The sequence below is a fragment of the Lutra lutra genome, chromosome 11 (genome assembly GCF_902655055.1).
Source record: "Lutra lutra chromosome 11, mLutLut1.2, whole genome shotgun sequence".
Classification (NCBI taxonomy): domain Eukaryota; kingdom Metazoa; phylum Chordata; class Mammalia; order Carnivora; family Mustelidae; genus Lutra; species Lutra lutra.
Genome location: NC_062288.1, coordinates 5,414,209 through 5,429,453, shown reverse-complemented (window position 1 = coordinate 5,429,453; position 15,245 = coordinate 5,414,209). Strand labels below are relative to the sequence as shown.

At 55.6% G+C, this 15,245-nt stretch overlaps 1 protein-coding gene across 3 annotated transcripts in view; it reads left to right on the top strand.

The window, feature by feature from the left end:
• GRB10 (growth factor receptor bound protein 10) overlaps positions 1–15,245 on the top strand; it is a 173,321-nt gene that overhangs the window by 25,539 nt on the left and 132,537 nt on the right. For 2 of the 3 annotated variants that reach the window (XM_047695306.1, XM_047695308.1), the window contains exon 2: positions 6,314–6,476. The exons of the other annotated variant lie outside the window; for it this stretch is intronic. The gene's annotated coding sequence lies outside the window, so the exon portion shown is untranslated. The remainder of the gene's footprint in view (positions 1–6,313; positions 6,477–15,245) is intronic. 3 annotated transcript variants of the gene reach the window in all.

Below are 15,245 nucleotides of genomic sequence, written 5' to 3'. Positions count from 1 at the left end.
GCCGGCGGTGCCTCCCTCACTGGACATTGTCCTGTGGTGGGTGGTGCCTCCCTCATTCATCATTGCTCAAAATCCCATAGCCAAGTTTCTCCACCGGAATGTGGTCTTCACTTTACTTTCCTCTTTATCTTGTTGTCCTTGTTGTTGTTTCCCCCTGACTTCCTGAGGGACAAAAGAAAATGCAGAGAAAGGAGAGAAGGAGAACAAAACAAAATCGAGGGGCAGAGTTCTTTGCATTTCTAGAAGCTTCTGGGCTGTTCTCCCGTTCTTGTGACTTCCCTGCAGGACTTAATGGCCTCATTGTTTTCCGTGGAGAGCTGTGATTTCTCTGGAATTCCTAGAAAGGGGAGTGGGCAGAGCCAGCCACGGGCGAGGGAAGGAGACCATGCTTGAGAGTCACGAGGGACTCAGGTGGGGTCTTGGGGGCGAGGGCTGGGAGGGGGGAGAAGCAGCCGGATCGCTGGTCTGAAACTTGACAAAAGCACTTTTTACTAGGAAGATCAGCTCTAAGATTATGTGATTCCTGTTCCCTCTTGCGAACATTCAGACCGAGAGTCTGTGGAATAGGGTGAAGGTCCCAGCTGTGCCCCCCGAGCTGTCCGATTGGCCTTCCTCCTGGTCATGGATGGTCTGTGTCCTCCTGGGTCCTTTTCTGCCACGAACTCAGGTGAATTCATGGACCTGCACGTTTGTCACTTTCCCCTTTGTGCAAGTATCCCCTCCTCCCTCCTCCTCGGCTCTGTTTCCTCCTTGATCTCCGCCTTTGGCCAGTGCTGTGAGAAGCTCCTTTCGGGATTGGTATCATCATTTCGTCCACAGCACTGCGGGATATCTGCAGGCCGGCGGGTCCCTGGGCAAGAGGAGCAGGGCTGAGCAGGGTCTGGGTGGAAGGAAGGGGAGGACATCTCTGGGGAGGGCCATGCTTAAGCACCTGAAGGAGGCTGGTGGGTGAAGGGAGCTGTGGGTCGGAGGGGAGGCAGGGCCCCCGGGTCAGGCCTGGTGGCTGTTGGGTGTCCCCGTGCATCTGAAGCCGGCTTGAGAGGGGACGCCGGTGCAGCGGGGGTTGAGGCTGGTGTGAGGGAGGAGAGGGACAGCGGATCGGGGAGGAAGGTGGTGGGTGGATTTCTCCTGCTCCCGCAGCCGGAGCAGCTGCGCTGCTGGTGGAGGTGGGTCATGCCAAGCCAGGTACGGGGATAGGGACAGGAACATTTTCACTGCTTCCAGTTATTTTTTTCTCCCCAGGCTTTTTGCTGGTCCTTTGGTTTTGTAGAGAGGCCTGGGGCTGGGAAGGAGGTGGATTTTCCTTCCTGGCTTCCGGGAGAGAATCTTAGGAAGGTGTTCCTCGCCCAGATTTCGTGTGTCTTCTTCCGTGCCTTCTCTTACCGTGTTTCATGATGATTGAGTCATTCGTCTGTGGGGATGGTGGGGGGTGAGGATCCGCCTGTGTCTCCCTGAGCACCGCTGGCCCCTAACCCCAGATCTTTCTTTTCGTTCTTCCTTGGTGGCTCGGCTCACCCAGAACCTGTTCCATTCTGTCGATTTCCGTGTCTGTCCTGGCCTGTCCACCCATCTGCAGGCAAGCCGGGTCCCAGCAGACCTGGGGTGTCGGCCGAGAGTGCACCCACTCCCCCATTACCTGAGACAGGAGCAGCGAGGGGAGGGCTGCCCTTCCCAGAAACGGCCGCATTTGCGCCAGGCGCCTTCTTTCGGATTTCTGGTGGGTTCTTTGCCGAAGTTTCTGGGTTTTTCTCAGGATCTCGTATATACTTCTTAAGTACATTATTTCTGTTGCTTCTAAGAATAAAACTGCCTTATTTTTTTGTCACTGTCTGGGTGTTGTTTCCCAGAAAGACTGAGGGCGTGCGGGTCGCTCTGGGATCTGATTTATCAGATGCTGACAGGAGCTTGGCCTTAGCTGGTGGTCCTGAATTTCCTCTGGAAACAGCGCTGGCTTCTTAGCTTTTTCTAGACAACTTTCACGCTTGGTTCCTGTTTCGTACCTCATGGTGTCATCTAGGGGTGTCTCACACGGGGTGGCTCCTGCTGTCATCTGGGCTTGCTGGCCCTCATTTTAAGGGCAAGGTTACTGGTTCCTCCTCGTGATGTCAGCCTTTTGGTGGTTGGACGTTTCTGGTAGATGCTTTCATTGGGTCAAGAGCATTCCCTCTTTTACGCCCCGTCTCTGACCTGCAGATCCCTGACAAGCAGGGGAGGTTCCCCCCGTTATTCTCTGTGCTTTGAATTTCAGGCTCTTCTTTTAAATCCATTTTTTTTTCTCCTCTAAAAGAAAATGATAAAATATGCTCTGAACAATGAAGATGAAATGTGGCAAATGAGTGCATGATTTTTCTATTCTCTTCTTATCCTACAAGTTCTGCTCATCAATGAAATAATAAAACATTTGGGACAGATTCAAATGCCTGATGATTCAGTCCTGGCTCTCTCATCTCTTAGCTCTGGGACCTTGGGAGGTACTGACTGTACCCCAGCCTTGGTTTCTTCATCCTTAGAAACAGTTCTGCTTTGAAGGATTGACGGCGTTTCCTTGTTCGTAAGCAAGACGCACTCATTATTAATTTCGTTATGTGTCCTCTCTGCATTTACTTGTTTCAGTTTAATCCTCAAAAACCTCTTGTGTGACATGTGATGGAGCATCTGGTGAGGCGTGTGACCTGGGACAGGTTGTCAATCAGGGTGGTGGTCATTGCTAGTTGTGGGCATCACGGCCGTCCCCTTCATCCCTGGTGGCATCAGCAGGACAGTCAGGGAAAGCTGGTCGACCCCGGAGTTTCAGCCCTGCGGATCCCGCGTGCCAGGGTGTAGAAACCTGATGATTCGGACACGGTCTTCCTAGAGCACGTGCTGCAAACCCAAACATTCCTGTTGGCCAGCCCCTTTCGGTTGAACGCTCTTGCTTGTAGCTCTGTGCTGGTACCACACTATTTTGACGATTTTTGCTTTATAATTTACTGTGAGAGGAGGGCAGCTCTCCCTTAGTGTGCATCAATCGCAGACTCGTGACTGATCTCGTTCATTTTAATGCGTTTAGGTTGATAACCGCATCTCATTTACAAAACGAACTTTCATTTCTCAGTTGATTGCTTTGAAGGGTATCGGATCTCTGTGAGGTGTCCTCTTCCCATTGGGAACTTTGCCTGTTTCCATTAATCCGGGGCTCTTCCATGTCTCGGGCAGGCTGCAACTTCTCTGGTTTATGTAGGGCTGTGCTTCTGTTGTTGGGATGGAGCTAAAACGTGTGTGTGCGCACGCACCCATTCTCTGTGCAGTCACTATGTCTGTGGGCGCGTGCGTTTCCCCTGCCCCTTGCTGTTCCTCTGACTTTGGCTTTGGGTCTGGGGTCTCCTACCTCTTTGCAGTCGGAAGCCCGTCTTGCTGCATATCCAGTCGGGGAGGCCTCGGATCACCGGTCTTTGAGCTTGCTCGATGGCCCGCTCCTGGAGGCCCCACGGTGAGGACTGGAGGATCCATGCTTCTGCTTGACCGTGGACTTGAGATCCCCGTCTGGGCCCACGCGTACGTTTTTCTTAAGTCGGGGTGACTTCTGGGATGGTGGCCAGTTGGGTGGGATTCCCTGACCTGGGCCAACTTGCCATCCCTGTGGGAGCCCCTGAGGGTCGCTGGTGGACGGGCCATGGAGGGAGGGCCTTCTGGATGCCGGCCACGACCTCCCTCCTGCGTTGTTGCTGAATGCTTCCCGTGTGTTGGATGGTTTCAAAGGATGATGTTGGCATCTGGGTGCGGCCAAGGTCACTGTGACATTTCTGGAATGGCGTGTCCCGCCTGCAGGCACACCCACTTAAAGCGGTGTGAGCTCCGGCATTTCCGCGTAATTTTGCATCTCTTTTAGGCTGCCTTCAGGTTCCGGCACTTGCATTCTGACATTATATAATGACTTTTCCTTCGGTTCCATTCCACTGATCCGTTTCTCCGTTTGTTGTTCTCAGTTTGCTGTCACAAGCGGACTCTGCTATCCGTAAGGTATTGAATTTAAGTTTTTTAAATGAAGAGCGTTCTGTCCCCTTTTACCAAGGCCTAGACTATTCCAGAGCCGTGTCACTACTCCCGCTGAATGTCCTCATCACAAAAGGTGGGATTTGTTGGGTGTCTGGATGTTTTGGAAGATACCACAGATAGTACACAGGGATCGGGGGTCCTTTGTTTCTGACATGCTTTGGGAGTCGGTTAAGACATTGGTTTTTCACCCAAGTTCATGGATGTAGGATTTCAGGTTCACATTGTGTCTGGTGGGGAGCAGGCAGGAGACGCACTGTTTGACCCAGGGGTGAAGGGTGCAGAGTGTCCGTGACTCTGCTCAGTGTCATGGCCCCGGCAGTGGCTCTGCTGGTGTTGGGCGTGGATGGGCCGTTGCTCGCGGCGCTTGGAGGTTTGCTGGTGGCACATGCTCTGTGGCCCTTGCTTGGTCCTGACATTGAGAAGGACACATCTCAGCTCTGCCGGTTCACCGCGGTCAGAACTCAGCCTGTCTTTGGGCTCTCCACCGGGAAGTTCAACATTCACTTTCTTAAAAATAGACAGAAATGGTTAGTGAGCTTGATGAGTTAATAGTTAACGGCGTCAATGAGTCATGAGCTTAAATGGTTAATGGCAATGTGCTTGACAAGCAACTGCCCGTCCTTTTTCTCCAGTGATAGATGAATTTATGTTGTCTGTTAAAGTAAGGCAAACCTCCCAAGCCTATGTTTGATCACACACTTTTTTTTTGAAATTTGTGGTCACTTAGCTACTAGAGCTCAGAGATGTTGCAGTGGATGTAATTGCTGTAACCCATTCAGACTTAGGGATTCTTTGAGAGTGAAAGCAAGGGGCCCTTTACTACAATGCCTTCGCCTCGACAGGTGACCTTCAGTGTTGATCACACGTGTAATCGTGTATCCTGTGTCCCCCTTTCCCTCCTCAGAAGATCAGCGTCCTGTCTGAACACCGGCAGGCTTCATAGTGTGCTGGTGGCCAGCGTGTTTGGCCCCTGATCATGGGGCAACTGTGTGACGCGTCCTGGTTCATGATATCTCGTATTCCTTTAACGTTTACTGGACGTTGGGTCCTACCCCATATCTTTACAGCCTGGCTCATTTCTCCCTCATAAAAGCTCTAGACGGAGGTACTGTTGTGGTGCTGATTTTTGGGACTCAGAGGCTCAGTATCTCGCCCAGATGTCACCCACTGAGACGGGGTGGTGTCAGGAGCTATAAGGCTCTCTCTCCAGCTCCCATGCCCGATCCTTCCCTCACTGTGTTCTAGCTCTGCGACTTCTTCCATAGCAGGTCAGAGATGCAGGGTTTGTCTGCACTTGGAGTGATCAGGGAGGGTTACTTTAGGGATCTCATCCCCCCCAAGGGCACCCACGTTGCAGGCCCTGAACCAGCACAGAGGCAGTGGCAGTGATGAAGATGCCTCTGGCCTCAGGCTTGCTCTGTGCTGATCGCCCCACGGAGTCCCCAGGGGAGTGTGTTGCGTGTGACCTGTGAAGAGTCAGTGGTGTTCCGAGTGATGGATCACCGTCCTCGGGGACATGGGCCCTCTGCGCACTGCCCTGCATAGGAGCCAGCATCCGGGAGTGCTTTGGTGGCCGAACACTCCCCTCCAGCTGGGCTGGGGTTAGTCTTGGTCCTGACACTGTCCCGGGAGCCTAGAACAGTCCTCCTGCTCACCCCTCAGGAAAGATGACTTGTGGAGGGCATCAAAGCCAGTAACCAGGATTCAAAGGGCAGGCCCACCTGCTTCTGCCCCTCCTGCGCAAGGCGCATGCGTGGTGCCCAGTGGAGCCTGCCTGCCCTGCGGGGTGGTGCCTGGGCTGAGATGCAGGAGGGTCTCTGTGGCATGGGCTGAGGGTTGTTGTCTGGGAGAGGAGCCTGGGAAGGATGTGGGCTTTGATCGGGGCTCGAAGCATGAATTATAGGTGAACTTGACCTTGCGGGAGGGCAAAGGTCTGTGCATTCCCTGCCCCGCCCACCTCGGGGGCACATGCTTTTCCTGGGCTGGAGGGGGAGGATGTGCAGACTGAGGCCTGGGACCCGGAGCTGCCCCTCTCCCTTCTCCCGTCTCTGGTCTCCGCAGGCGTCTGGCTCTGCAGGCCGTTGACATGGCAACTAGAAGCCTACTCCTCCTGGACTTCTTTCTCGTTCTGCTCTTTGAAGAATTTTTTAAATTATATCTTCTTGAAAAAAATATCCTGTGTGTCTGTTTTAAAAGATTTTTAATCTTGGGTGCAGAGCATAAAATGCACGTTCCCCCCAAGTTCCACGCGCTCAGTGACGGCCTCTTTGACTTTCAGCTTTGGAGTGGAGCGTCATGCTGAGCCGGAGCAGGGCGCCGTGGGGAGCGCAGGTGCCGTGACCGTGACCGTGACCGTGACCGGCAGCGGGGTCTCACCTAGGTCCTCTCGGTCGAGCTGCACCATCTGCCAAACCACCCGAGCCCGGGCGAGCCCCTGACAGGTAAGGTCCGTTGGGTTTCGCACCAGTACTCACGAATCCGTCTTAGTGGGAGGATCGACTGCTAAATATTGATAAGGCGAGGTCAATAAGTGCTTGCCATCGCAGGCGGGGGTACAACAGTGGCTCCTTTATTCTGGGTTTCTGCAGGAAGTCTCTGTACCTGCCTCTCCCTGGCCCCTCTCCCCGCCTTCGCTCCCTGGGCCGAGGTGGGTGGCCCGAGACCCGTCCTTGCTGGGCCTCGTCGGGCTCCGCAGGCCAGGCTTCGTGCCCAGTGCACTCGCCTCCCCCTCTCCAGGTCCCCCTTTGTGTTCTATCAGGAGGGGCGGGGGTACCGCCTTGGGCTGTCCTGAGACGTGCATGTGAGCCCTCAGAGGCTTGCGCGGACCGTTCCTCCAGTCCCAGTCGGCAGGGGTGTGGGGATCTTCTCCTCCCCCTGTGGGTGTCTTAGTGGGGTACCTAGGCCAGAACAGTCTTCCAGCAAACGCTCCTGCTCGAGCCTTCACTCCCAGGGAGGATGGTGGGTGCGGGAGAGAGTGTCCCTCAGCTCGGGCTGCTGGAGGTAATACCGCAGCCTGGGTGGCGTGAACAGCAGACGTGTGTTTTGGCTCAGCGCTGGAGGTCGGGAGGCCGACATCAAGGGTGAGCGGAGACGATTCCTCTACGGAAGGTGGCTTTGGCCTTTCTCCTTGGCATGGAGACGGCTGCCTTCTCCCTGCTCTGAGCGTGGCCTTCCTTCTGTGTGGGCCTGTGTCCTAATCGCTTTTTCTTAGAAGGACATGAGTCCTCTTGGATGACAGCCCACCTGTCACCTCATTTGACCTTAACCACCCCTTTGAAGACCATTCTCCATATACAGAATGTTCTGCAGCTCGAGCTTAGGGCTTCTGCGTGGGCGCATGTGGGTTTGGCCCCTAACTGAGGGGACCCCGGGCTGAGGAACTGGGCTCCACGGCCTTTGGGACAGGGGTGCTGGCCTTTCTGTCCAGCTTGCCTACTTTAGGCTGCCTCTTTCCGCGACCCTTGACTCGCTCTGCTTTCCCTGAACTGTACAGCGCACAACAGAAGGGCTTCAATTCTTCGGTTAATTGGGATTATTCCTCACACCTCCCTGGAGCGTCAGCCTCGTGTTAGGTGGTAAACGACATTTACATGTCCTGTTCCGGGCTGGGAGGGTACAGGCTTGCATTTCTTTCTCTCTGGATAGCTAGCATGGCAACTGAGTTTTTATTCTGGGGTGTGAGTTTTTTTTGGTCCCCTGTGAGCCCTCGCAGAGAAGACGTCCCCCACATGGTTGGGAACAGCTGTAGCTTCTCCTCCTCCTGCCCCCTGTCCCGCTCCTGTGAACCGTGACCTCCTCGAGCTTCTCCCACCTTCCTGTAGGACCAGTGCCCTCAGTCTTCAGTGAATGAGCTGGAGAGGAAGTGGGTCGTGGCTGATTACGGCTCTGTCCCTTAGGCGTCACAGACCCAGGGCACAGGTGCTGGACAGCTGCTGCTTGTCTTGGCCCTGATTTCGCTCTCCTGGGGGGCCAGGTAGTCCTGAAGCTCCGGAGAATGGGGTGCAGAAGGAGGGTGGTGGGGCGGGGGAGAGGGGCGGGCCGATGCTCCCACCTGGAGGCGCCATCCGCTGGGCCCCTGTGCGCCTTCCCGCTGCCTCTGTCCTTTCGCCGGGACCTGGGGGTTCTTACGTGTGGTGCTGAGCTTCCCTGGGGGTCTCTGGCGGGTCGTCACCGTGCGGGAGATGCACATCCGGGAAAACCCAGGAAGCGTCCCTGGCCTCTCCTGTCCCCACTCTTGGATTGTCTGACCAGCCTTCACCTCAGGTCCTTGCCTTTCCCTGTTAGCAATTGAACGCGGCTCTTCAAAGCTGTGAGCCCCTGGGTGCCGAGAGCCTCGCTGGGACCTCTTGGCTCAGGCACACAATGAAACCAAGTCTCGTTTCACAGCTGATCCTCCTGTCGGGGGCTTGAAATCTTATTCTCCATGGCGCTTAGGCTTGGGGTCCTCTCCTCCGGCGTGGAAAGCACGGTGTAGGGTATGCCACGTCTGTCCTCCGGGAGTAGGGAGCTGGGTCTGGGGCCGTCCGTCCCTGGGTGGGTGACAGAGTGCCCAGAGAGGTCAGTGGGTGTCGTGACTAAGGGGTGGATCCCTGAAGGTTGCTCTGGGGAGGGTATTTCCAAAAACATTTCAGCCACAAAACCCTTTCTTAGCCTGAACTGTCATGTGATGTCCTCTCCCGCAGCAGGTGTCGGTCCCACTGATGCTTGTGGGTCCCCGGAGCCCCGTGGGTCTGGGGGGATGGCTGGACAGTGGATGGGGGTGCCTTCGTGTCTCCCCTGTGGTACTGACAGCTCTCATGATGGGCTTTTCCAGGGATGAGTCCAAGGTAGAAACTCTTAGATTTTTTTAAAGCCAGTTTTTGTTTTTGATTTTAAGATTTTATTTATTTATTTGAGAGAGAAAGAGCAGGTGAACACAAGCAAGGGGCAGACTCCCTGCTGAGCAGAGAGCCCGATGCGGGACTTGATCCCAGGACCCTGAGATCATGACCTGAGCCAAAGGCAGACGCTTCACTGACTGAGCCACACAGACACCCTTAAAAGCCAGTTTGTATTATCCGGGGCCTCACTGCATCCTTAGTCTGGGACAGACGATTTAAAAACTGCACTTACCTGCGACACAGAGGTAGCAGGGGAGCGGGGGAGGTGCAGGTCAGGTCTGCGGGCTGCGCAAGAGGCCATTCTGCTGGGAGGTCTACTGTGCATCCTCTGCAAGGCAGTGCCCACCCCGCTGGGTACACGGATGGCTCCGTGGAGTCCTCCACGATCCCCGGCATCAAAGAGAACCAATCTGATCCGAGTTATGCTCTGCTAACTTGAATATGGCGTGTAACATGTGTGATGGAAACCATTTGATCAGTTCTCATTTCCTGACGTTTTCTGCTCATTTGGTAAGTTCCAGAGAGCCCATGTTTGGTACCAGAGGCTATGCTAGGTGAGGTGCTGGGGGCTCTGGGCCCTCTGGCTGGCCACAGCCCTGTCACATGTGGAACGTGTCCTAGAAGCAAGATAGTCCCTTAAGAACTTGTTTGTCTTTGATCTGTGAGTTGGAGCCCTTTCCCCGGGGGCGTTTAGGAAGATGCTGAAACACCACATAAGAGGGTCTGAGAGGGACCATTTAGTGGCCAACAGGGAAATTAATAAATTACAGGCTACAGTGTGGGTGGTGATTCTGACCAGGGCACGAAGCGTCTGGATGTGGGTGAGCCCACCGTGGGGATCGTGATCCCGGAGGGATAGGGTTGTGGGCTGTGAGCAACAGTGCGGGGAGATCTGTGGGGCGTTAGGGCTGCCCTCCCTCTGTTCTTCACTGTCACTGCGTCCCAAGAACCCTGTTTGTTTTGGGGTCGTCATGGGAGACAGAGAAAGGTACAGATGGGCTTACGTTGCCCGATGTCTGTTCTCCCACTCTTGATCCCTCGGAGGCCCCGGTGGGCCTACAGCTCGGCCGTCCCCTGGCCCAAGTTTTTGTTGCTTGTGTTGCTCTTGTTGGAGAGGTCGTAGGGGTGGTTGACTTGGGTCAGGGCTTCGCATCCCCAGGCCCCATGTCTACTGTCTTGCCCCATCTGCGGGGCTCCTCCCAGAGTGTGCTCTCGCCTGACAGCAGAGGTGGGCCCGCCCCAGCCTTGTGGCTCCCACCCGGTCCCCTGTGCTCCACAGGGGGCACATCTCTGGGCCTCCGACCCTGGGGACGCAGCCAGAGGAGGGCTAGTTACTGCTGGCTGGTGTGACCTGTTTAGCAAGACCCAGCCCTGCGGAGGCGGGAGCCATTCCTCTGCCCAGCGGTGCTGACGGGTCCTTCCTCCCCGTTTACAGTATGACTGACTCCCAGACCTTCTCAGGACCGAGCTACACATGGAGCGACTTCTGTCTTCCTCTTTCCGAGGGCAGAGAGTCCCAGTGCTGCTGCGGCTTGAGGCCAGCGTCCATGCAGAGAGACCTCGAAGGGACTGGCATGCGCGCTGTGGCGTCTTCCTCTCCGGCCTGCTCCTCCTCGTGGCTTCTAGAACCATGTGCATCTTCGCACGCTGCTCTCTTCCTGCACTCTCTTGTTCTTGTCCCTTGTTCACTGCGTTTCTGCCGCCCTCTCTGAGCTGGAACCATCCTTAACGTTCTTTTGGCAGACTTTGTGTCGTTGCGTGGAGTGCCCGTGTTGTTTCATTTCTGCCTCACACGGGGCACCACCCCCTCTCCCTCGCCATGCACGTGGCGCACGGCCCCGGACCTCTGCCCCCGTCGGCTGCTGGTAGTCCTGGCATCTGGTCACCACGGATGGCCTTGTGGGCTGTGCTGGGTCTCGGCACCTGGCTCCCTGATGGAAGGAACCGACAGCTCACGGCCTCAGCTCGAAGCAAGAAAGAGAGCCCGGTGCGCCCGGCTTGCGGGTCCCGTGGAGATGCAGCTCTCCAGCTCTCTTCTGTGGCGGGAGAGTCTGTCCTCATTCGAGAGTCTTTCTTAGGACGGCTGCTCTGAAACCCATGCTGGTTCCAACCGGACTCCTGTCACCGTGGGCATCTGTGGCTGTCTTCTCCTGTTCTGGTCACGAGGGATCTTGTTCTTGGAGTGACGGGTGAACTTCGGTTGTACTCTGGGCATCTGGGGTTTAGGGTGAGCGTCACGATCCTGCTTCATCTCCATGGCAGGTCATTCCCCGTGGAAGCATTGCTCCGGGGCTGTGTGGGGCTGTGTGGCCCCTGCTTGCTGGGCCTGGCCACTGTCACCTGAGGACAGCCTTGTCACAGTTCAGGGGGACATCTACACCTTCCCAGAGCACTGCCTCCCCGCAGCAGGGGAAATTCCGCTCCCCTCTGGTCCCCCTGGAAACAGGGTCGGGGAATGGAGGGTGTACACACATGCCTCGTCCTTTGTCGGGGGTCACTCCGCTCCCACCAGACCCTGCTGGCACGGGAGGCGGGGGTGAGGGGCAGAGATGCCGACTCAGCCCACCTTTCCCTCCTTGTTCCTTTTATGATGCTGGAGGGGAGTGGAGGCAGAGCTCCCCCGGGGCCCCTCCTGGCCATACTCCTGCGAGGGATCAGTTGTCTTGTTTCCGCTGGGTGGGACGCAGAAGATCACTTCCTGTTTGGCCAGCAGACACTATGCCGGGGGATCTGAGTGGGACCCCCCCACCCAAGTCAAGGGCTTGATGGGGGGCCGTGTGAAAAATGAGCCCCTGCGTGCCCTGCTGAGACCGGGGTGGGTGGGCAGGTCCTTCCAGTGCTGTTGGGTAGAGTAGGGTGGCTGTTGTGGACAAGGCTTTTGGTTTTGTTAGAACCGTTTTCTCCCCCCATCCTTTGTATGGGGTGGGGGGCAGGCTTTCCGGAAGCGTTTCTTGTGCAGGTCTGCTGGTGGTTTCCAGTTGGAGACTTGCGCCGTGCTCTGTCCGGGAATCTGTGGGAGGTGAAAGGAACCGGGAACTCACCGCCGTGTTCTTACTCACGTCCCGAGGCCCCCAGGCAATGGCCCTCTTCTCTGCACCAGGCAGAGCTCCCGTGGGGCTCCTGGGTACGATCTGATGGCCACACCTGTCACCTGTCTTCAAGAGAGATTTCCCGTTCTTTCTTGGGGCAGGGGAGCCTGGTGACACAGTTCCTGAGGGGGTTGCCCGGCCGGCGGGCTGCCGCAGAGCACTCCGAGGTAAAGGAGGATTCATTTTTCTCTGAGTCACAGTCGCAGTTAGAGAGGGTGGAGGCCTGTAATGACGGTAATAACGTGCGGTGAGACGGTGACGGTGAGCCCGCGGGGACTGGGCGACTCTGTGTCTGAGCTCCATGCTTCCGCGCTGGCAGAAGCAGCAGGCCTTGGTCCTGGGGACGGCACGGCGGACAGAGATGAGGATGGCGTTCCAGAGCTGCGCCTTCTTTGTCCTGCTGCGTCCACGGGTGACCTGATGCCCGCAGATAGCTCATCGGGACATCCTTGCTGCCGTGGCTCCTGCCGTGTGTAGGACCCGTCGGGGGAAGTGTTGCTCTCAGATTGGCACATCCTGCTGATTGCAAACTTCAGAGGAGAAACTCTTGGTGGTTATTTATCCTGACCCCAGTAGCATGGGGCTAGTGTGGCCCATGTAGACACAAACCTGTTTCATTTTTCAGCGGAACAATTGAAAAATTCCATTTTACCATTAGACATTCAAGATTGTTGACCATTCGTGACATTCATGACGAACGAAAAGCCGAGTCTCATGTGAAGGAGGTTATTACGCGTGGAGCCCTCCTGGACGTTGGAGTTGGGAGAATTTTTAGTGTCACCTAGGTGGCAGAGAACCGTTTTGACCTTTTTTAGGTGAGAAAGCAAGAGTTTGTAAAAAATAGGTGTTTCCATGTGGTGCATCTTCCTGTAGTTGGAGTTAGGACTTCCCGTGATGGTTTTGAAAGAGGCGCCTTCATCACTTTTTCCTTTTTGAGGGGTGGGGGTGGGTCTCGCCTTGTCCATGAGACCAGAGCTGTTCTCGCTCAGAGTCTGTGGGGCCAGGACAGACATCCTTCTGTTTTTACCTGGGCCGGCCCCCATCCTCACGGGGCTCTGGTCCCAAGACCCCTGTCCTGGCTACGACAGTCAGTGTGCGCGTTGCCTAAAGCCAGAATGTCGAAGGTCGGAGTGCATAGGCCGGTGAGGGTCGTGATCTCACCCCGTGTCAAGCCAGCTGTGCCCTTTACTTAGGTGGCCCCATCTCACCCCCAGCTAGCGGGTGATGAGGGACCCTAGACCTTCTCCAGACCATACAGTGGTGGGCGCTGGGCTCACACATGGCCTGGGCTCTGCTCCACGTGGCTCCTGCTCTTAAGGAGGACGCGAGAGGCAGAGCAGAAGGCTGGTGCCTGGTCCCACCTTCCTTTCCGATTCACAGAAGCAGGAAGGACTCATAGTAAAACAGGTGGGTTTTACGGGAAGCCAGATGGTCTTACTTTCCTACCGTGCTCCTCTGATGCTTTGATCTAGCAGCGCGGCTCTCTGGAGTGGACGCGGGATGAAGCACTGTGTTTGGTGCCCGCAGTCCGCCTCTGTCAGCGTCTAAGGGAAGGCCGCCCGGTGTCTCCAGTTCCTGCGGCTTGGTCGTGGTGCTCGTGTGACCGATCGTGTGCGTGTGCCTCTCTTCTTTGGAGCCCAGGTCGGAGAATATGAGAAGACACGACTGCCTCAGAGCACCTGGAGGGTCATTCGGTTGTGCTTCTGACTCTTGGCTTTGGCTCAGGTCATGATCTCGGGGTCGTGGGATCGAGCCCCACAAGGGGCTCCGTGCTGGGCGTGGCGTCTGCTGGAGATTGTCTTTTCCCCTCTGCTCTCCTGCTGCTTCTCTCCCTAAAAAAAGAAGAGAAGAGACGCGTTTTCGCCATGTGGTTTGCTGCTTCTGCAGAGGGTACAGCGTGTGTCCCTCGGTGGTGGTTCAAGTCCTGTCAAGGACAGAATGTTGGGATTATTCATCAGGAAAGGCAGTTTTTTGGTTAAAGCTAATGGATTGAAAGTGAACGTATTTGTTTTTTTTTGTTTTTTTTTTAAAGATTTTATTTATTTGACAGACAGAGATCACAAGCAGGCAGAGAGGCAGGCAGAGAGAGGAAGGGAAGCAGGCTCCCTGCTGAGCAGAGAGCCCGATGTGGGGCTCGATCCCAGGACCCTGAGATCATAACCTGAGCCGAAGGCAGAGGCTTTAACCCACTGAGCCACCCAGGCGCCCCTATTTGGGTTGTTTAAAAACATTATCAGAACCCCCTGTAGCTAAACTCTATCTCGGAGATCCAGACCCGGAGCCTGGGGGGCTCAGTCAGTTGAGCATCTGACTCTGGATCTCATTATTCAGCTCAGGTCTCGATCTCAGGCCGTGGGATCCAGCCCCGCGTTGGGCTCCATGCTGGATGTGGAGCATGATAAAAAATAAATTAATTAATTTAAAAAATTAAAAAATAAGAGATCCAAATCTGAGGCTTGTGTAGACCTAACTGACTGAGCCCTGGCCTTGGCAGAGGGACACGCGGTGGCCCTGTGATCGTCGTTCCTTGTCAGCCCCCCCGTCTGATAATCACTGTTAGTGAAACCTATAATTACGGACTGTCTTCTCTGGTGAACAGATGCTGAGACATTCCCTCCGGGAGGGTACGGCTTCATGTGCTGGGGGCAGGCTTCCCAGGCGACTTGTTCTGGGCCTGGCGGGTTGGCGTGTGGTGCACTCTGGGGGCTAACACAGCTCAGAAATGGGTGTTTCGTCTTCGGGGCACCGGGGAAGAGCTGTGACTGGACTGATCTCTGGCCAGGACGACCTCTCCTGAGCATAAGCCGAGAAGGACTTCATGGGTCAGGGCTCTCTGCGAGGTGTGAATGGGTGCCACGCTCAATTAACACACTCAGAAGTAAGAGTGGTTATCTGTCCCCGATCATCCAGGTGGTGGACAGAGAGAGAGCGAGGGAGCAGGTGTGCATGGGGTTCCACACGTGCCATGGCTGTGAAGTTTCAGAACAAAGCTGACATTTACGCTGCTTGGAGCTGTCAGAAACCTTTAAACCCGGGACGCAAGGCTCACTTTCCCAGCCCTGTGAGGAATGCCATTACACGCAAGATTCAGGACCCTCCTCTGACACGTGCTTTGCAGGATTTGAGCTATGCCTCGTAGAGCGAGCAGAAGCAAGTCTCACTCTGCTGACCTGTAGTCCCTACACGTCTGGTGTCGTGAGAGCCCAAGAAATGGGTTTACTTTGCTGAATTCACCAGCGAC